Genomic DNA, 23,702 nt, shown 5'->3' on the forward strand with positions numbered 1-23,702 from the left:
CACTCCCTGGCCACAGCAGAGAGCTGGCCTGGAAGAGGGGCAACCGGGACAGAATCCGGCGCCCCGACCAGGACTAGAACCCAGTGTGCCGGCGCCGCAAGGCGGAGGATTAGCCTAGTGAGTCACAGCGCCGGCCTATTCTGATATTCCCATATAGGACCTATCTATCATCCTCCAACCTCCTTATTCCAACACCCTCCTTTGTAAACATTTTATTTATTTATTTGAGATGCAGAGTTACAGAGAGAGAGGGAGAGACAGAGAGAAAGCCCTTCCACCTGCTGGTTCACTCCCAAATGTCCACAATGGCTAGAGTTGGGCCATCTGAAACCAGGAGATAGGAGCCTCTTCTGGGTCTTCATGTGGATGCAGGGGCCCAAGCACTTGGGCCTTCTTCCACTGCTTTCTGAGGCCATAAGCAGGGAGGCTGGATTGAAAGTGGGGCATCCAGGATTGGAACTGGCACCCATATGGGAGGCTTAGCGCACTATGCCACAGCGCTGGCCTCCCTTATTCCCTTTTGTAATTCCTTATTTGTACCCTTCAGTTTCCCCTTATTCTCCAGGCAACAAATGATATTTGTATATAAGTCTTTGTATGAACGTATGCTTTCATTTCTTTTTAGTAAATACCTCAGAGTAAACGGCTGAGCAATATGGTGATTATGTGTTTAATTTTCTAAAAAATAACCAGACTGTTGTTCAAAATTATTATGCCATTTTCTATTTCTACCAGCAATACGTGAGAGAACTAGTTGCTCCAAATTCTTATAACACTTGGTATGATCAGTCTGTTAATACTTTTTAATGAATCTATGTTAGAATAATGGCTAATGAGGCCAAGAACCTTTCCATATGCTAATTTGACATCTGTATATCTTTTGTGTGAGTTATCCATTAAAAACTTCTCATTTTTAAAGATTGAGCTGTTTCTTCATTATTGGATGTGAGAGTTTTCCATTTTTCTAGATCAAGTCATCTATCAGCTATGATACTGAGAACTATATTCTCACAGGTTGTGGTTTATCTTACTCAAAAAGTCAGAAAGCAGAAGTTCTTATTTTTGATCATGTTTAAATCTATTAAATTTTTTATGGTTTATCTTTTCAGCGCTATCTTTAATAAATCATTGCCTAATCTCAGGTCAAAAACATTTTCCTCTAGAAATTTTACAATTTTAGGCTTTATATGTATCCTATAATGCATTTGAGTAAAACTGTTACATGCTATGATGTATGGAAGAACATTTTTTAAAATAAAAATTATACACAATTTTTCCAGATATATTTGTTACAAATATTTTATTTAAGAAGTTTCAGCTTTATTAAAATAATTTGGGGCCGGCGTCATGGTGCAGTAGGTTAATCCTCCACCTGCAGCGCCAGCATCCCACATGGGCATCGGGTTCTAGTCCTGGTTGCTCCTCTTCCAGTCCAGCTCTCTGCTGTGGCCTGGGAGGGCAGTGGAGGATGGCCCAAGTGCTTGGGCCCTGCACCCCATGGGAGACCAGGAGAAGCACCTGGCTCCTGGCTTCGGATCAGCGTAGCTCCGGCCATTGTGGCCATTTGGAGAGTGAACCAACAGAAGGAAAACCTTTCTCTCTGTCTCTCCCTCTCACTGTCTGTAACTCTACCTGTCAAATAAATAAATAAAATATTTAAAAAAATAATTTAACTAGGGCCAGAGTTTTGGCATACTGGGTTAAGCTGCCACCTTCAAAGAAAGCATCCCACATGGGCTCCAGTTCAAAACCCAGCTGCTCCACTTCCGATCCAGCTCCCTGCTAATGCTCCTGGGGAAGCACCAGAAGAGAGTCAAGTGTTTGGGCCACTGTTACCTACATGGGAGACGTGGAAGAAGCTTCAGGCTCCTGGCATCAGCCTGGCACAGCCTGGCTTTGGGCCATTTGTGGAGAGAACTAGCAGATGAAAGCTCTGTCTGTCTGTCTGTCTCTCTCTCTCTCTGTCTCTCCCTCTCTCTCTGATCTCTGCCTTTCAAATAAACAAAAATAAATCTTTTAAAAAATCTACTTAAAAACTAAATTATTTAACCATATCTATTTGGGTATATATCTGTGTTTTCTTCCATTGTATTTGTTCATCTTTACAGTGCAACCACACTCTTAGATACTATGATTTTGTAATATATCCTGAAGTCAGTCAGTGTAAGTCTAGCAACTTCAAAGTTATTTTTGGTTATTCTGTATTCTTTTCATTTCCATTTGAAGTTGAAGATCAACTTTCCAATTTTGTCAAAGGTCTGATAGGGTTTTGACGGGGCTAACATCCATCTTGGTCTAAAAATTTTAAGTTTTTTTAAAAATCACTTTGCATTGCTTGCTTTATTTTGTTTTCTCTTTACATAGATCTAACCATGGCAAGGTTCTTTGTACTTTTCAAGTTTGAACTCAGAAGCAACACATTCAGATATATTTTCCCTTGACTACTGATTTTAAATTAATATCTATCATCTCTCTACATCAAAGCATTCTCTTTTATTGACTTCACAGCATTAATTACCACCTGAAATTAATCTTGTCCATTTTTTAATTTGGGTGCTTGTTGTCATTCCTAAGATATAAAATAGAGAACTTTCTTTCCTCTTAGTTTGCATCCCTGAAGCCAAAAAGTGCCTTTGACAAGAAGACACTAAATATTTGTCAAATGAATCATTCCCCATTTGACAAATGTGCCCCTAAGTAAAGATTAGCTAGTATGGAAATATATAATATTAACTAGAACATGATAATTTACTTATGAAATGATATTTGGGCAGACTATGGGAATATAAATGTTACTTATAGCTAGAGTTCTCTTGAAGGTTGCCAATTATGTTTATTGAGCTAGATTGTGGAATTTCAGAAATTTCAGAAATACATAAACCACACACTCAGTTTAGCTCATTGGCTTTGCTAGAATCTAAAAGAGGTTTCACATTGAAGGTACCTGTCATTATTTTAGGAAAGTGAATAAACATCACACTGATAAAAAGAAAATTTCTGATACAGGATAAATTATAGGTATTTCCAAAGTAATTGTTTATAAAGAAAAGAAAATAGCCATGGCTTTGACACACAGAGTCATGAAGTAGAAAGTATTGTGCTGTTTAAAATTACAACAAAAACAACTTGGGTCCATGTTTCAAATATATGAATAAGATTCTGTCCTAAGACAAATAGTGTAAAACATTAAGCTGTCTCAGTATATCTTCTAGGAGGGAGGAGGAGGCAATGCTGTGGTGCAGCAGGTGGAGCCACTGCTTGTAAAGCCAACATCTTAAACCACAGAGCTGTTTTGAGTCCCAGCTGCTCCACTTCTGATCCAGCTTCCTGCTTATGCACCTGGGAAGGCAGAAGATGTCCCAAGTGCTTGGTCTCTTGCCTCCCACATGGGAGACCCAGATGGAGTTCCAGGCTCCTGGCTTCAGCCTGGCCCAGCCTGTGGTATTGCAGTCACTCGAGGGTAAATCAGCAGATGGAATCTCTGTCTCTCTCCCTCTGTCTTTCCCTCTCTTTGTCACTCTGCCTTTCAAGTAAATATATCTTTAAAAATAGGTATATGTCAGTGCTACAAACACAGACTTTTTTTTTCTCTGAGCAATTTCCCTCACTCAGAACATCTGTTCACTTAACCCATCAAGCCTGTATTCAGCACTAGCTACGTGCTAGGAACCGTACTGAGCAGTGGGTGTGAGAAATACTAAACCAGAACCCTGATCCTTCAAGAAGTCATTGCTTTTATCATTTTGACGTCTTATCAGAAAAGCCACAACTGTCAAGACTGGAAATCATTAAGATGGACAGCTTTTCTTCCCTGGTTTTGCCCCATTGTGGCCCATGAAGTGGCCTTCATTCAACACCTTTGCCTCATGGTGGCTAGGCTCAGCTTTCCCCTTCTTCAGCCAAATGACTCATAGGCAACTACAGATCTAGTATTCTATTATTAGCTTTCTAAAACCTGATTATTTTGAGAAGCACTTCCCACTGGCAACATGGTAATCATGCTTAAGTATAGCTCTCCATGATCAGTCTAAATCTTCATATTTTTAACCAAGTTTCCCTGTGGTTTAAGGACTGATTTTTGGCTTTGTTTGGCTTTGCTTTTAATTAACCCATGCTTTTATGAACTTATATGGTTTTAACATATAAGGGGTTTGTGTATTTGTGTGTGTGTGTGTGTGTGTGTGTGTGTGAGAGAGAGAGAGAGAGAGAGAGAGAGAGAGAGAGCAAGCAAGGGATCCTTTAAATGAAGACCCTTGATCCTGGGCTTTTAAGACAGGCTTTCTGTTTCCTCAGATCTTGCACCTTCCAGATGTTCTACAGTTGGAATTGTCAGAACTAAAGCTAAAGGAATGTATAACAACTTAGAATTCAGTTATAATTATAAGCAGTTAACGTTTATTGGGCATTTCCTATATATGATGTATGAGGCACCGAGCAACATGCATACTCTCATTTTATCATTTCATTGATCTTATGAGATAAGGGACTCATTTCTCTATTTTGCCAAAAAAGCTCAAGAATGATAAAGAAGTAGACTTAGATCATAATCTAATTAATCAGTAATTAGTAATCTAAGTAATCAGTAATTAGTAATCAGTAAGAAAATAGGATTCCAGCTTAACTGTCTGTCTGTCCATAGCCAATAATATACTCAGCCACTCTTTTAACATGAAGGTGTACTTTTAAGTTAGAAAATAGTAATATCGAAAATTAAGAATGCTTTCTATGTCCTATATAACTCCATCCAATCTCTCGGTAATCAGAGCAATGAAGCTGAAATTAGCCATTTTCTATCTTCACAGACATTTCTCCTTTTTAAACCAAGCTGTTAGCAGAAATTTTCTGCCTCTGTGGATTTGGAAAAACAAGGCTATAGCTGACCTTTTAGTTATTTTTGCAATTTTGACCATAGGCCATTTATTGTATTTCATGTTTATAGCTTCTGAAGAGTGGAAAATAGAGCTTATGAGTTAATATATAATATAAAAAAGTCAATATCATATGAAATATAGGCACAATTTTCATAGCAAACCTTTCTACAAATTACCTTACTCTTACTTTTTTTTTTTTTACTACTTTCAAACTGCAATAAAAATGAAGACTAGAATAATCACTTTAAAAGTTTTTTTTGGTCCTAAGCATATATCCTATTACTTTGAGTACTCTGTTTGTGGTTGTTGTTATTAGCTATATAGTGAAAAATTCAGTCCCCAAAAGGCAAATATGTTTTCTCCAATATGTAGTAGTTAATATAGAACACAAACAAAACCAATAAAAATGAAACTGACATCTTATGATTTGATTATTCTTTGTAGGCCTTGCCCACATTCCTGTGGTCTTTCTACGTTTTACTTGTTAAGCATTATGGTTAGTGGTGAATTAAGCCTGTGATTATAAAGTAAATTGAATAAAAATTAAAGGAATAAAAGAAAGTAAGTAAGGAGAGGATTGAGGGAGGGAGAGAAGGAGGGACTTACTGTCATCTTAGAATTGTATCTATGAAATACTTGAAATCTGTTCTTTTCAGATTAAAAATGAAAAAGTGTAACAGTTATCTGACTTTCACAGTACATATCTATCCAATTTTTCAAAGAATGCACTCTGAAAATAGTGTTTCGGACATGTAGATAGTTAGACAGATAGAGTATATTCATAGTCAGGAAAATGAGCTTAATCAACTAATATAAATTTTCCAAATAAGTAAATTTCTAAAAAGAAAAAAAACAACTCTGCATTTTCATGGCTGCTGTTAAGCACATTGTATTTTTTTTTTTTTTTTGACAGGCAGAGTGGACAGTGAGAGAGAGAGACAGAGAGAAAGGTCTTCCTTTGCCGTTGGTTCACCCTCCAATGGCCACCGTGGCCGGCGCGCTGCGGCCGGTGCACCTCGCTGATCCAATGGCAGGAACCAGGTACTTACCCTGGTCTCCCATGGGGTGCAGGGCCCAAGTACTTGGGCCATCCTCTACTGCACTCCCTGGCCACAGCAGAGAGCTGGCCTGGAAGAGGGGCAACGGGGACAGAATCCAGCACCCCAACCGGGACTAGAACCCGGTGTGCCGGCGCCGCAAGGCGGAGGATTAGCCTAGTGAGCCGCGGCGCCGGCCTGTATTTTGTTTTTGATATCAGATGTTGCTGTCCCCCTGCCTATACAGTACCTGTGATGAACACTTGCTTTATTGATTTCTTGCCTCTCCTAGTGAGGGACAATGAACGATCTGAGCCTATAACTGCTCCCATCTTTGGTTGGCAAATCATAGTTCCTTCAATCTGCTTATTGAATTTGTCTTCAATGGTCAGTGCAGATGGCTGCAAACACATCAATTCAGGGCCAGGCTGCACTGAATGTGAAAAGCCTGATGTGAATGGGTCAGCCTAAAAATGATAGCATCTGTACAACTGCCAGACAATATCTATGCTCTTGCTTTTAAATTAATTTACAGGTAGGAAAAAAAGAAGTATATTGAAACAACTAAAATTTGAAATCTAATCAATAGTATTAAAAGCTTGAGGGAATTAGGATATCTAAGTATTAGCCTGAGGGAAAGGATATCTACAAGATATCCAAATAGTTTTATACAGATCTACAGATCAATCCAATAAGTGGTTGTTAAATAGGATAATCGGATTCATAAACAGTTCAGAAGGACATGAATTACAGATAATTACAGGTAAATTATCATTCTAACACTAATTGCAATGTCGAGAAAATGCTAGACCTTTTGTTTTCTCCTACAACATTTACTTCCAGTAAGTTTAGAACATCACAGAAGTTTAGATTTGCAATTAATAAAAAAATTAGTATGCAGCTATTTATAGTAAAGTCCATGGAACATCTACATTTTGGTTACTGTACAGTTCCATTCTGTTTATATATTTATAGAGCATTTTCCAATTAATAAGAATTGTGACAAATAAAAAGGCTGATGCTTGCTTGTTCTGGAAATTTTAAGCAAGTAAAACACTGTATTGAAAATGCAGAAGGTTTAAGAGGGAAAGAGAAGGCACATAATTTCACTTTACCTTGTTTTCTATATGGATGAATTTTGCTCTGGTTTGGTGCACAAATGTGAAAGTTTAGATGTGTGGTTTGGTTGAATAGTTTGGTTAACAGTTTGATGTGAGTATAAAGGCTAGTAACTAAATCTGCAAATCAGGTTTCTCCAGAGGGGGGGGAAAATGGCACAATATATAAAGATATATAAGAGGAGATGATTATGGGATGTCCTAGCTCAAGATTATGCAAATTCATCCTTCCTCCATAGTTTTATACTATCTGGGCTTTCATTGGATTGGATGATGCCTGTTCACATTGGTGAGGATAGATCGATCTTCTTTAGTCTACTGATTCAAATGCTAATCTCTTCCAGAAACAGACACCCAGAAATAATGTTTATCAGCTATCTGGCCATTCCTTAGCCCAATCAAGTTGACATATAAAATTAATCTTCACATCATTAAAATAAATCTGTGAAAAACTGAGTTTGCTTTTCAATGCATATGTAAAGTTACTACTCACATGACCAGAAAACAAAGAGATATTAGAAAGGAATTATGTATTGTAATGCATTTGGGTATACCTTTGTAGAAAATGGAAATGGTAGGGGCCAGGGCTGTGGCATAGCAGGTAAAGCCGCCGCCTGCAGTACTGGCATCCCATATGGGTGCCAGTTCGAGACCCGGTTGCTCCACTTTCGATGCAGTTCTATGCTATGGCCTGGGAAAGCAGAAGATAGCCCAAGCCCTTGGGTCCTTGCACCCATGTGGGAGACCTGGAAGAAGCTCCGGGCTCCTGGCTTCAGATCGACATAGCTCCGGCCATTGTGGCCAGCTGGGGAGTGAATCAGAGGATGGAAGACCCCCCTCTCTCTCTGCCTGTCCTCTCTCTGTTTAACTGTGATTTTCAAGTAAAATAAATAAATTTTTAATAAAAAAAGAATCTGGAAATGGTATCATAGGAAAGTCTGTGCTCAAAGAGTACTACCATCCATTTATCCATTAAGTCATTTAAAATCATAAAAGCACTAAATATACATAATTCATGTATTCAATCACTGGCTAATTAAACAACTAAAATATTCTATTAGCTAGGCACTGAATGGGCCAAATATTCTTAGTTCTAGTCTTTTTTTTTTTTTTTTTTGACAGGCAGAGTTAGACAGTGAGAGAGAGACAGAGAGAAAGGTCTTCCTTTTTATGTTGGTTCATCCCCCAAATGGTCACCATGGCCAGCGTGCTGCGCCAATCCAAAGCCAGGAGCCAGGTGCCTCCTCCTGGTCTCCCATGCAGGTGCAGGGCCCAAGCACTTGGGCCATCCTCCACTGCCTTCCCGGGCCACAGCAGAGAGCTGGACTGGAAGAGGAACAACCGGGACAGAATCCGGAGCCCCAACCAGGACTAGAACCTGGGGTGCCGGCGCTGCAGGTGGAGGATTTAGCCAAGTGAGCCGCCTTACAGAGTTTATGATCAGATAGAATAAAAGATAAATCTTGGGGCTGGCGCCGAGGCTCACTAGGCTAATCCTCCGCCTTGCGGTGCCGGCACACCGGGTTCTAGTCCCGGTCGGGGCGCCGGATTCTGTCCCGATTGCCCCTCTTCCAGGCCAGCTCTCTGCTGTGGCTAGGGAGTGCAGTGGAGGATGGCCCAAGTACTTGGGCCCTGCACTCAATGGGAGACCAGGAGAAGTATCTGGCACCTGCCATTGGATCGGCGCGGTGCGCTAGTTGCAGCGCGCCGGCCACGGCAGCCATTGGAGGGTGAACCAGCGGCAAAAGGAAGACCTTTCTCTCTGTCTCTCTCTCACTGTCCACTCCTGCCTGTCAAAAAAAAAAAAAAAAAAAAAAGATAAATCTTGGGGAAAAAATCCCACAAACAACAATCTTAAAAGTGAATATGAAACATTAAAATTCATAAATAAAAGTATAGCTGTTTAACAGTATTTGTGTAAAGAAATGTTAAGTGTTGTATAAAAAAGGCATTAGCCAATGGTAAAGCGTTGGGAAAACTTGGGTCAAATGAGGATAGCTGAGAAAGCCAACTAGGAGGTTGCATTTAAAACTGGAGGAAAATGGAGAATTTGTATAAATGGATTGGGAAGGATCAGCAGGCCAAGTGACCCTGAGTAGGAGAAACATGTGTGGCGACAGGTTTTTCTGAAGATGTGCAGAGAATGGGTGTGAAATATGTCACCAATTCTTAGCTCTGTCTCAGTCTCTACACTAAATAGAGAATGACATACATTTATAGACGGACAATTTCTGTTACCAATGGGTAACAGTATAGAGTAAGTCCACTGTGAAGAGATTTCATATGAAAAAATGGATTTCTTTAAAGAAATGATGTGCAGGTTATTTGTGTGATTAAAGAACTGATTTATAGGGGAATTTTACCAGTTGTATTATTTAAATAGATTCCTCTTATGAATTAAAAAACATGAAGCTATTTATTAAAATGTGCTTTGCTTGTACTCTTCTCCCAGGAGCACATCTATTCCCTAACAAAGCACCCATTTGCTTTTCAACAAAAGAACAGCGTACTTACCAATTCATTTTATTTTATTTAGCTACTAATGTCAAGAGGGCTCAATCAAAGTAAAAAAAAAAATCAGACCAGTAAAAACTCTGATTTCCCTTGAAAGTAATCCTCAGGGGCTAGTAGGGGACACGTCAGTCAGATTTTTAGACAGGGAATGAATGAATAGCTATTATGATGTCATGCCTCAGTGATATGCCACACACACAGATCACTACAGTGGCCTGGAAGAAAACTATTTCATCAAGAATCTCCCTCGCTTCCTTTCATTCAATGGCTTTTTTATTCAACGTAGTCTGTCAAATATTTCAAATAGAAAGGGCAATGCTGTTAAGTAGCCTAATGAATAAAATGTGGCATCACAGATTTGATTTTTCCTTTCCTATACAGGCTAAAGTTATGAATATAAATGAATTTAGTTTCAACTTACTTCTTGTCATTTCATCAATAAAACACTTTCTAGGTAATCAAAGTATGCTAAAAGTAGAGATGACATTAAAAGCTGACTACAATTCTCATTTTTATAAGACTTAAAATCTTGTGTTATGAGAGGTATAGAAGACTGGCTATCATGTTCTGCACTCTGAGTTCAAATGTTGGCTTTTGTGAAATGTAAAGATGGGTTACCTCATTGTTAAGCAATCTTAGCATATGCACTTATTTGTCAGAATGGTCAAGTCTGAATACAAGTCATATAATCATCATGGGTGTCCATAAAGAGACAACTATCAGAAGTGTTTACTTCAGGGGCTGGCGCTGAAGCCTAGCACGTAAAGCCACTGCCTACAGTGCCAGCATCTCATATGGGCACTTGTTGGAGCTCCAGCTGTTCCACTTCTGATCCAGCTCTCTGTTATGGCCTAGAAAAGCAGCAGAAGATGGCCCAAGTGCTTGGGCCCCTGCACTACTGGGGATATCCAGAAGAAGCTCTTAGCTTTGGATTGGCCCAGCTCAAGCCATTATGGCCATTTGGGGAGTAAACCAGAGGATGGAAGACTTCTCTCTCTTTTTCTGCCTCTGCCTCTCTGTAATTCTGCCTTTCAAATAAATAAATAAATCTTTAAAAATGTGTACACTTCAGTTACTACTAGTCTAAAAAATTACATTTATTACATGAGGAACGTATGTATATTATTGAAAGCTGTGGACCTGCCTTGAAACTCTAAATTTAGCAGGTGGGCATTTGGCCTGGCAGTTAAGGTGTCCACATCCTGTATCAGAGTGCTTGGCATTGAGTCGTGGCTCTGCTCCCAATTCCAGATTCCTGCTAATGCACATGTTGGGAGGCAGCAGTGATAGCTCAAGCGGTTGTATCCTTCCCACCCATGTGGGAGATCTGGATTGATTTCTGGCTCCTGGCTTTGGCTTAGCTCAGCTGTGGCCATTGGAAAAAAATGAATAGCAACTTTCCATCTGAATAAATAGAGGACTCTTAGTCTATTGCAAATACCTGTTGGGCATTTACTGTGGTCCTTAAGAATTAATATTTGGATAAGTATTTCTGGTTTTTTTTTTTTTTGAAGAGAATTTGGGGAGTGTGCCAGCAGATAGGGGAGAACACTCTATATCTAGAATTGCCATCTATCCTAGATTACTTTTCTGTTTCAAGAAGAAAACAGTCTATTCAAATATTTCCTGAGTCAATCTCCTATTTTGGGTTCTAGTGATCTATTTATGTATCTATCTCTATCTTATCCATCTGTACCTAAAACAAACACTAAATAAAGGTGGACAATCTGCCAATACTGTTCTAAACCCTGCAGTTTTAATAATAAGATAGAAGATGTGCCTATACTTGCTCTAGACAGAGAGAGAGATGATAAAAAAATTAGTTTCAGTAATGATAAATTGTACAACAAAGCAGAGGAGATAGAGAGCACTTTACATGTGAGGAGCTAGGGAAGGTCTTCTTACTGGGTAGATTTTATTTCATCAGAAGTTTCATTCTCTCCCTAATCTATTATTTTTTATAACTTATAACCGGCACTTCCTGTTGCAATGCTGATCTTGGCTCTTTCTCTCCTACTGTTTACTTTTACTAGTTTTTGCCTCTGAGACAGGGTGAATTAGAAGGTAAAATTAGTGTGTGACAGCATTGTTCCTGGTGACAGCTCTATAAGAGGTTTCACTGAAAAGGAGGCTGCAATAATGGATAAAATGAGATATTCTTGGATTCCAGGTATGTACTTTTTCTATGCCACCGTGGGCTCACAGATCAATAGACAATTGAGAATTGTCTAGTTTTCCGAACAATCTCAGTCTATCATAGGTGCTGGGGATAAGCATAACACTGGTCATTTATTACACATTAAATAAAGTTTTGTAGTCCATTTTTTGTTTACCTGTGAATTTGCTATTTAGTCATCTCAAATCTAAAGATGAATGACTTGGAGATAGTCTTGAGTTAATAAAAAAGTTAATGTATCTATTTTAAATATTGCTTCTGAGTATTTCCTGCTGATAATAATTTAAATAAAATAAAATTATTTCCTGAGTTTTTTTTTACTCACTGATTATAAACTATCACCAAACTGTTGGCAAAAGCTTCACACAACAGTTTCAAAGTGCTGTTTACCAATAATGATGCCTCCTAGCTACAGCATGAAGGCTTGTAGAAATCCTAATTCTGAAAGAAATAGTTCTGAAAAAGGTAGTTACTTAAAGTTCAAGGCATAGAAAAAAAATCTCTTAAGAAAGAAGGAATATAGAGATTCAGACTCTCGGAGTCCTCATAAATACAGAAACAACAAGGAATCTTATTTCAACAAAACTCTTCTTAGGAAGCTGAGTGATATTCTACAGCTAAAATTAGGAGTTAAATCTCTGTCTTAGGGGATTCTCTCTACACAGGAGTTCTTAAGAAGGCTTGAATAACCCAGGAAAGCTTCTAGAATCAACGAATAGTGAGGTGGAAGGGATCTTGAAAATTCCCCAGTCCAACACTCCATTTAAGGCTTGAATCACTGGGCAACTTCCCTGCCCCGTGATATGCAGACTCCAGTAATGGAGAACTCATTTCTTTCTATAGCAGTGAACTCCTTTAATGGAAGGCTACATACGGGGAAAAAGCACCCTCCTTTGTTGAACTGAATTCTAATTCTCTTTAGCTTCTACTTCTATAACAGAATTTGAACCACACTTTGAGAAATTCTTTTGACTTTCATATAACATTTAACAACATATGAAAATTTGAACTCCAGGATTTTTCTTGACCTGCAATTTAGATTTTTGGAGGACATGGTGGGAGCGAGGCAGAAAGAGGAAGCCCTAGTGTTGTGCTCCAATGCAGAGAGTCCTTAATTTTTTCACCATTAGTTACTGGAGGAGCTGCTGATAAAGGAGTTATTTAATTTCTATTCTGCTACTGTTTCTTATATACTGTGCCATCAACTGTACAAGGCTCAGATAGGGGTAGGGGTAACACAGATATCATGTTCAGCCATTCTAGGTCTCAAAACAATGTCATCAAACATTGCCATTACTCTGAAACAAATATTGGCCTAAACTGAACTTTGTATTGGAGGATGCAGTTTGGCCCCAAGCAGTATCTACACATAGTGAACTGTATCCTGGCTTGATATGCAAATGAACTGAAACCTAACATAATAAACTTGTAACCAAGTCACTGAATCTCAGCCAATTATAATAATGAAGCTTCAGTCAATCACAAAGCTGCCAACTAACTGATCAGAACATGTCTATTCAAGGAAAATGTAAAACATATCCACTCAGGATGTTTCTGCATGCCTTTTCCTTTTCATTGGCTGGAAATATAACTTTCACACATACTGGTAGTGGTGGGGCGCAGCATTCAGAACCATCTTTAGTCTGGAATAAACTTTGTATATTAAACTCTGATTTTCTTTTCACACTACTAAATTCCTATAGTAACTAATAGCAAAGACTTCACTAGGCAGCATGTTACATCATTGAAAAGTTGCATATTTAGAAATGTTTACTTATATGCCCCCTCTAACAGAAAAGCAGTATTTGTATTTGTAAACCTACTTGTGATCAGATAGGATGATAGTTTTTTAAAAACTATTTTTCATGACCAATGGTTTCTAGATTATAGAGATTATACGCTGTCATCCATTTAAAGGACATTTTAAAAACTTGAATAAATATGTCCTCATTGGATAATAAAGAAACTGCCACTTTTGGTGATCTGGTCACTGTACTTTTCCCAGCGTAGTATAATTTTATGGCATTTTGTTAAAGCTGTATCTGATTTCAAACCAGGTCAATCAAATCTCGGCTGGTGCCGCAGCGCAATAGGCTAATCCTCCACCTAGCGGCGCCGGCACACCGGGTTCTAGTCCCGGTCGGGGCGCTGGATTCTGTCCCGGTTGCCCCTTTTCCAGGCCAGCTCTCTGCTGTGGCCCGGGAAGGCAGTGGAGGATGGCCCAAGTCCTTGGGCCCTGCACCCCATGGGAGACCAGGAGAAGCACCTGGCTCCTGCCTTCGGGTCAGCGCGGTGCGCCGGCCGCAACGCACCAGCCGTGGCAGCCATTGGAGGGTGAACCAACAGCAAAAGGAAGACCTTTCTCTCTGTGTCTCTCTCTTTCTCTAACTATCTACTCTGCCTGTCAAAAAAAAAAAAAAAAATCAAATCTCCTAGTTCATTTTCACCTGACTAGTTTTCAAGTCAATTATCCTATGATCTCCTCTTTCACAACTCATTTTTTAGCTCCAGGGCAGGATTTTTACATTTATCCTTAGTAAATTTCATTCTATTGTTTTCTTGTCATATAGTCTAGCCTCTGGAGGGCATTCTGTGTTTTGACTTTATCACTCATCTTCTTAGCCATTACTCCTCACCTGGGTTTATAGTCTCTACCAGTGTGGAAAGTATAATGTAACAGTCATCTAGGTCCCTGGCCCCACATTCCTCTACCTTTGCAGCTAAAATCAATTAAAATGTTTGAAATTGAGATAGTCTTTCTTCTGGGATCAATTCTGTATTAGACTAAGGGTGGGTACAGAATGAATTCAGACACCCAGAATCAATATATTTTGGCACAGAAAAAAATCTGAAAAGTTGTGACTGATGGATTCCTCAAGATTTTGTGATTTATGATTTTACATTTCAAATCACCTCTAATATCTTCAGGCTTATATGCAAAAATGTAGCTGTATGCATATCTAACAAAAATTCAACAAGTGGGAGAGAAGGTGATGCATATCAAGGAACAGGGCTTGTCATTAGAGTAGAGAAAGAGTGAATAAATTGAGATCAAACAAAGACCTCAAAGAAGGTCATTAAAATAATTTCTGGATCTTAAGTTCAAATTAAAAATGAAAGGCCTATGAATAGGCTGTCCTCGAGAACATGGGAGAATACGAAAGTTATGACCAGGCTTGGGTGCTGACAAGATGGCGGCCCGCAGGGCTGTGGCTGCAGGACCCGAGTGCTGGCTTCTGCTCTATGAACTACAAGTGGAGCTCTTTCTCTTCCACCTACCTCTCTGAATTGTGACATGGCTAACGGCCTCATATGATTCAGGAACATTTTAGTGGATAAACCAAACAACAAATCTTCAAGATGGGTTTCAGAGTAACTATTGTCCCCAGGACTTGATTCTGAAGTTTGAAAGGCCTGCTATAGTTCAGAATATCACATTTGGAAAATATGAGAAAACTTGTGTCTGAAACTTGAAGAAATTCAAAGTCTTGGGTGGAATGAATGAAGAAAATATGACAGAGCTATTGTCTAGTGGCTTAAAGAATGATTATAACAAAGAAACATTCACCTTAAAGCATAAAATTCATGAACAGATGTTTTCTTGTCAGTTCATAAAAACAGACCCAGCTTTAACTTTAGCATCTGGTATGTTGAACTTAGTAGCACTGATGATCTTGATGTAATACAACCCTGTCTCAACTGGTATAGCAACCACCATGAACAGAAAGTTATTCACCTTTGTCTAATGCACTTTAGGCAACACAACTATACAGAAACTTTTGAATCACTGCTAAAGAAAACCAAGATTGCACTGGAACATCCCATGTTAACAGATCTACATGACAAACTGGCATTGAAGCATGATTTTGGTGCTTGTGAAGAGTTGATTGAATAAGCTGTAAATGATGGCTTATTCAATCAGTATATCAGTCAACAGGAGTATAAGCCATGATGGATTCATATCATTCCCCAAAGTATCAAATGTGGTAGAGAAGATAGCTGACCAGGAATGAGAGGGGGTCATCAGATGGTTATTGATATTCAGAGACTGTTTATTTGTTTCGTGGCTGGGATGGTGCACAAGATCTGGCCAACTTCTGGGCATACACTGCAAAGAACAAGTAGACATGTATCTCCAGGGACACTGAGAAAGAGAATGGTTCAAGTGCCAGATCATGACATAAAATGTGCATTGACATTCAGCGGAGGCAAATCTACACATTGGGGCACTGTTTGGATTCCTCTGTGAGGAACAGCAACTCTCTGAAAAGTGACTTCTATCACTATGACATTGATACAAACACATGGATGCTACTAAATGAAGATACTGCTATTGATGGAGGATGCAAATTGGTGTTTGATCATCAGATGTGTATGGACTCAGAAAAACATATGATCTACCCCTTTGGCTGTAGAATTTTGACATGTATGGCAGCACAGATGACAGCAGAGCCAGTGAACCACAGTTCGGTGAGTTTTTTGCTTTCAGCTGTCAATGTCAAACCTGGGAACTTCTTTGAGAAGACTCCTATAATGCTGGACCTGAAGACATCCAGTCTGGAATAGGATATTGCGTGCTGTTCCACTCAAAACGTCATTGCTTATATGTATTTGGTGGCCAGCAATCAAAGACTTATTTGAATTAATTTTAGTTATGATGTGGATTCAGATTGTGTAGACATAATATCCAATGGCACCAAGAAAGACTGGGATGATTCCAATGACAGCATTCACACAGACAGCAACCATCGATCCAGAACTGAATGAAAGACATGTCTTATCTGGACTCAGCAAAGACAAGGAAAAGAGAGAAGAGAATGTCAGAAATTCATTCTGGATTTATGACACTGTGAGAAACAGCTGGCCTGTGTCTATAAGAATGATCGAGCTGCAAAGAAAAATCCAAGTAAAAGTGTTTAGGAGGAAGAACCATCTCTAAAATTTGCCCATCAACTAGTATATGATGAGTTACATAAGGTTCATTATTTATTTTGTGGGAATCCAAGTAAATCTTGCTCTCCCAGGATGAGATTAGATGACTTTTGGTCGCTGAAGTTATGTAGGCCTTCAAAATACTGCTTATTGAGACATTGCAAGTACCTCATAAGAAAACACAGATTTGAAGAAAAGGCTCAAATGGGTCCCCTGAGTGCTCTGAAATATTTACAAAATGATCTTTATATAACTGCGGATCATTCAGACCCTGAAGAGACGAGAGAGTTTCAGCTCCTAACTTCAGCTCTATTCAAATCTGGATCAGATTTTACAGCTTTAGGTTTTTCTGATGTGGATCACACCTATGCTTAAAGAACTCAGCTCTTTGACACCTTAGTAAATTTCTTTCCTGACAGCAGGACTCCTCCAAAGGCAACTTGGTAGACCTCGTCACACTGTAACTGAAGAGTCACTGGACATGGAAATGCAGCACGGAGTCTGCTTCATCTTTTGGGCTGTGACTCTGGACTGCCAGCTGAGCTGCTGTGATTGAGGCCTGCATCAGAGTTTGCAAGGGATCTTTATCATCACAGGTTTTAATCCTCTTCTTTCCTTCTTTCATGCCTGACCACAACCCCTTTCTCCTCATCCTATTCCCTAACTAGGCCAATAAAGCGAAATCAGTATATTTAAATATATACATATATTTTTCTCACTTTAACTTTTAAGAATTAATAAATAGAAAAAACAAGACAGAAAGTTATGACCAAAGAAAGATGTGCATATAGCATTCTACAAGGGAAAAAAGGCAGAGGTAGAAAAGCTTGTGTGTACATGGGATGTGAGGGTGGGAGTTCGACAGTTGCAGTGAGGATAAAAAAAAAGTCTCTTTTATGTTTCTTTCTAGGTCTTGGCTCACCTAAATGTCTTTTTTTCCCCAAGAAGTGGCCTGCTGATATAAGAGCTCAAAAACCAATAATCACTGGCGAGAGGTGCTACAATAAAGATGATCTAGTCCAACATTTGCATTTGGCTGTAGTGGAAATAACGTTTTCAGGAAGTGAATTCTTGCCCAAAGTTATACAGCCAATTTTTTCAGTGTTGAGACTAGAAACATGCTTCTCAATCACTGGTTTGGTACTCTTTCCTGTGGGGATGGCAATGCTAATCACCAGCCTTGATCATTGCATACTGCAACCATGTATCAAACTATTGTACTGTACCTCTTAAATACATTTTCATGTGTTAAAACTGGAAAGATAAACCAGATAAAAAAGAATAAAAACAATCCCGCCACCAATCAACCTAATCCATCTTCCACTAACAATTTATTAAGGAAATGACTGAATGAACAAATCGATGACTATGGCTTGTTTGACCATATCTTGACATAGAGTTGTCTACTTTACAAATGAAAATTTATCTATTTTATTTTTGAGAGAAACAGAGAGTGTTCCTATCTGTTGCTTCATACTCTCATTGCCTGCAATGGCCAGGACTGGGCCAACTGAAATTGGGAGCCAGAAACTCATTCCAGATATCTCACATGGGTCATAGGAACCCAAGTACTTCAGTCATCCAGGTTCCACATTAGCAGGAAACTGGAATCAGGAGCAGAGTCAGGACTTCGATGTCTGTACTCCGATATCATGGGCAATTTAGTCACTAGACCAAATACCTGCCCAGAGGTGACTCTTTGTCTATTTGTGTATCAGTTCCACATCATCTTAACTATTAATAGCTTCTTGAACAGATTTGGTCTGGTAAGGCAAATATTTGCATATTTTAAAAATTGTTTTTGTCTATTCTGGCTCCTTGTTCTTCCTCATTGATTTTAGTATATGCTTGTCAAGTTTCATGAACAACTCTGTTGAAATATGATGGTGGCTTTAAAGATTAAATGACATCTCTGTGATATTCAGTTAGCATACTTTGGATATGATCTGTGGCTTCATTTACTCACATATTTTCTATCCTTCAAAACTGATTTATATTTTTTTAAAGGCTTTGACATCTTTTATTTGTGCCTAGGTAATTTATAGATTTGCTGCTATTATGAAGAAGGGGATTATATTCTAAACACACTATATACATAATATACAATTTTATTACAAATATATAGAAATGATATTAGTTTTCCTATATCATTCTTACATTTAGCAACTAGCTGAATATCTAAGAGTTTATAGTTACTTTTGGATTTTCTATTAATACAACCTTATATATTACATGTAATTTCCGTTTATGTCTTTTCAACCATTATGTTATATAATTGTTATTTTCATCTTATTACACTGGAAAATATAATTTGAATATAAATAGTGAGATATATTTGCTATGTTTTAGATAGATAACATTTTATCAGATTAAATATATTGTTTTCAATTCATTGTTTGCTAATAGTGGCTTATTTCTCAATTTTTTTTTTAAATGGACTTCTAAGAGCTTTTTGGTATTGTTACTCTCATTTTTTTTTAAAGATCTATTCTATCTGAAAGGCAGAGTTACAGAGAGAGAGAGAAGGGAAGACAGAGACAGAGAGAGGTCTTCCATTTTCTGGTTCACTTCCCAGATGGCTGCAATGGCCAGGGCTGGGCTGGGCCAAAGCCAGGAGCCATGAGCTCCTTCCAGGTCTCCCATGTGCATGGCAGTAGACCAAGCACTTGGGCCAACTTCTGCTGCTTTCCCAGGGGCATTAGCAGGGAGCTGGGTCAGAAGTGGAGCAGCCAAGACATGAACTGGTACCCATATGTGATGTTGGTGCTGCAGTCAGTAACTTAACCCACGATGCCACAACATGGGCCCCCTATTTCTCAATCAAGTCTGGGATTTTATCAAATGCACTTAAGCACCTACATAATATATATAATTGCATACTTTTTACCTTTAATCTGTTGACATGACTAGGTTGTTTTTTTTTTTTTTTTTTTTTTTTTTTTTTTTTTTTGGACAGGCAGAGAGGACAGTGAGAGAGAGAGAGAAAGGTCTTCCTTTTTTCCATTGGTTCATCCGCCAATGGCCGCTACCGATCTGAAGCCAGGAGCCAGGTGCTTCTCCTGGTCTCCCATGCTGGTGGCAGGGTCCAAGCACTTGGGCCATCCTCCACTGCACTCCTGGGCCACAGCAGAGAGCTGGCCTGGAAGAGGGGCAACCGGGACAGAATCCGGTGCCCCAACCAGGACTAGAACCCAGTGTGCTGGCGCCGCAGGTGGAGGATTAGCCTATTGAGCCATGGCACCGGCCGACATGACTAGTTTTGCACATGTTGAAACATTTTTGTATTCCTGTGATAATCACAAGTTACTTTTTATATCACTATGAGTTCAGATAATCAGCGGAGGATTTCAAAATAGTAATAGTTAAGTGTGAATTTTGCCCTTAAGAGTCAAGTGATGCATCTTAACATATGTGTACATATACATATGTGAAAATTTACATACACACCTATCTCTTCACACATGAATTCACACATAACATTTATACATACATATAAAAGCCAACAATGTACATAAAGGGACTTACATTTATCCATTTCAACTCAGGACTATTACTAAAGTCCTCATCATTAGCAACATGGAATTCTAACAGCCTTATAAACAGTATGCTAGAGAGGAAATAAAAGTGAGTTTCTAAGGAATTTTAAATAAGTCCAAGCAATACTATGAACAGCATTCATTTAGACAAAACACTAGGATGTCCTCTTAAGAACATTACTTAAATTCTCTAAGACTCATTTTCTCTTCAGTAATGATGAGTTTGGAGTGAAGTGGCAATGTAGGGGAAAAAAAAGAACTTACTATAAATAGTATTTGAAAGTTCCTTATGTGAATCCACATAGTGTTGCTAGGGAACATGGCTTCTTAGCATTTGGAAAGCTAAAATCAAGCCTCTTACCTCTTTTGGCTGTAGAAATCTACATCACGAGTCTGACTTAATAAAATTTGGAGATTAGTTGGATTCAAAATATTTTAGTAGCCACAATTTATGCGTGATAATCAATATTCCTTCAAGAAATAATTACATGTATAACTCTTGAGCTTAGACATGGGAGCATATACATTTATATATTTATGAAATACCATGGAACTTTGAAGTATCAGAAGCATGGCTAAGAATATCGTGATGGTTAACTTTATATGTCTTAGGTATTTCTGTTAGGGTGATGCTAGAATAGATTAACACTGGTATCAGTAGGCTAATGCAGATTGCCCTCCCTGGTGTGGGCACGCCTGGTCTTATCAGTTGATGGACTGAACAGAACAAAGAGGCTGGCCCTCCCACTCATAGGGACAGTTCTTCCAATTTCATTGTCTGGATTAGCACGTTCACTCTTTTGGGTCTCAATCTTGTTTACCTTTAGACAAGAACTACACTACTGAATTCTCTTGTTCTCTTGTTCTCGGGTCTTCAGACTCACTCTGGTACTTTTACCCATTGGCTATCCCTGGATTTCCAGCTTGCTACTCACATACAGACCTTGGGACTTGCCTGCCTCCATTATCATGTGAGCTAATTCCTCCATCCATCCATCCATCCATCCATCCATCCATCCATCCATCTATATCCTTTTGGTACTAATTCTCTGGGCAATCATGAATAATACAATTATAAACTGTAGCAAGATTGCCCATGTTTAAGTCACAATCTTGTCATTGACTACCTATATGATCTCAGCAAGTTGTTTAAAATCTGTTTGCCAGAATTTTCTCATTTTTTAAATAGGGAAAGAATATTGCCTACTCAATTGGGCTTTGTGAGAATTACACAAACTACTTCATATAAGATTTTGTAGAATGTCAGACCATAGCAAATGTTGAATAAATTAATTTTTATATTACAGTGCTATAGTAGCTGTTGCCATTCATTTACTAGAGAATGTATTTTCAGATAGCCTTATTAAAAATTCTAACATTTCATATGAGTTTTTTTTTTTTTTTTTTTTTTTTTTTTTTTGGACAGGCAGAGTTAGACAGTGAGAGAGAGAGACAGAGAGAAAGGTCTTCCTTCTGTTGGTTCACCCCTCAAATGGCTGCCACAGCCGGCGTGCTGTGCCGATCCGAAGCCAGGAGCCAGGTGCTTCCTCCTGGTCTCCCATGCGGGTACAGGGCCCAAGGACCTGGGCCATCTCCCACTGCCTTCCCGGGCCACAGCAGAGAACTGGCCTGGAAGAGGAGCAACCGGGACAGAACCAGTGCCCCAACCGGGACTAGAACCCGGAGTACTGGCGCCACAGGCAGAGGATTAGCCTAGTGAGCTGCAGTGCTGGCCTTCTTATGATGTTACTACCCCTGAAGCAAACAGAACTAGTCCTGCCAATATTAATCTAGTGATGAATAATCCAATGAGGAATTTGTATTCTCATGATAAATAGGCTTCTGATAATGTTGCCAGGAACCCTAGAAAATCTAAACATACACACAAAAAAGGACAAAACAAATGCAGTCTCCATGGATTGGTGAGTATATTCATGGAATTACACAAAAAGGGGGGACTACTTAAATGGGCCACTGGATATATGTCTTAAATGTGTTTGAATCAAAGGATGGATGTTCAAATGAAGGTATAAAGTTTAATTTCACAGCTTCATGAAAAATGTTTATAGGGAAAGATTCAGTACAGAGGTACATACCATCAGAATTTAGAACTGGAAGTGCAGAACAATTTTGTATGCAAATTGAAACCACCAGGGGCAAGCTAGATAGGTGGACTCTAATTCCTGAAACTGGAAAGTACCCACGATGCTGGATTAATAGCCTATGTATAGTTTTTTTAAGTGTTAAGCAGTTTCAAATGATTAAAAATGCTAAGAAGTTTCTCATTAGATTTTATAATAACAAAATACTTCAAAAGTATGTATTATGTATAGTCAGAATAATGCCAAAAATGAGAGCAGAGTGAAAAGGAAAGAGGAACATGGTAATATTTATTGTTAAATGTAGATGTCACCTTTTTATAGTGTTGAAGAGGTTTATATTTAAGAATAATGATAGAAATGAATGATTCCTCCTAAACGGGTGCAAAATTTTGCAGGAGTCGTTTCTCCTCAAAAGATACTACACCATTCAATTTCTCATTATTAAGGGAAAATGAAAAACGTAAGATAATGAGTTTATTAGAGGGTGTAGTTGATACATTTGATAGAATTTTAGGAATTAATTTTGACAATGACATCAAAATAAATCTTAAAAATAATTTCTATAATCATCGTCTAGGCAGAAAGCTCTCTGGGTTAAATGAGTCATTTCTGGAGCCATTAAACCTGCCCTTCTAAAAGGATGAACCCTTTTACACAGAGAGCTGCTAGGACTAGAAACCAGGAGTCTTGATCTTAAAAGAAACGATGTCAGAAATATGGGCTAACTAACAAAAGGCACTAGCAACATCTAGGGGCACACAGACAGTGGACAACACTGTTCTTTTTACTTAATAATATGAAAGTATTCTCTATTATTACTTGCTATGCTTGAGTGGCAAGTTGGGAACAAGAAGCCCTATATAGTCCTTGCATAGAAGTGGTGAAATAAAAATTTGCTTGTTTCAAACTGTCTCTTTTTAGAACACTTTGTTCCAAGTTGCAGGGAGAACTCTGTCAGCCATTCTGACTTTTCATTTTACAAAATGACTGCATAAAACAAATTTATATTCTTTAAAACCACCAAGGGACATTTTCATCCTTTATTAACACTGAATAAAGTAACTTACAGCATTTGTTATAATTATTTATTTGAGAGGGACGGAGGAGGGGAGAAGGAAAGAGAGAGGGAGAGAAGGAGAGAGGGAGAGAGGGAGGGAGGGTGAGTGATTGATTTCATCCAAAGCTGGGGCCCAGGAAATCAATCACATGGGTGGCAAGAATCCAATTACTTGCACTATCATCAGTGACCCCAGGGTCCACTTTAGCAGGGATCTGTAATCAAGAGCCTGAGCTAGTACTTTAATCCAGATACACGGATGTGGAATGCAAGTGTCCTAACTTGTGCCTTAACCACTAAGCTAAATGGCTGCCGTTGAACTAATACATTATAAAACAGAAGAATAAAGACTGGTCTAA

At 38.7% G+C, this 23,702-nt stretch overlaps 1 protein-coding gene and 1 pseudogene across 23 annotated transcripts in view; one reads left to right on the forward strand and one right to left on the reverse strand.

Annotated features, from left to right (window-relative positions):
- ANKS1B (ankyrin repeat and sterile alpha motif domain containing 1B) overlaps window positions 1–23,702 on the reverse strand; it is a 1,216,905-nt gene that overhangs the window by 565,885 nt on the left and 627,318 nt on the right. The gene's annotated exons all lie outside the window — the stretch shown is intronic.
- On the forward strand, window positions 14,908–17,112 carry LOC100338311 (muskelin-like; annotated as a pseudogene).

Source organism: Oryctolagus cuniculus, chromosome 11 (assembly GCF_964237555.1).
Source record: "Oryctolagus cuniculus chromosome 11, mOryCun1.1, whole genome shotgun sequence".
In the NCBI taxonomy this organism is placed as follows: Eukaryota; Metazoa; Chordata; class Mammalia; order Lagomorpha; family Leporidae; genus Oryctolagus; species Oryctolagus cuniculus.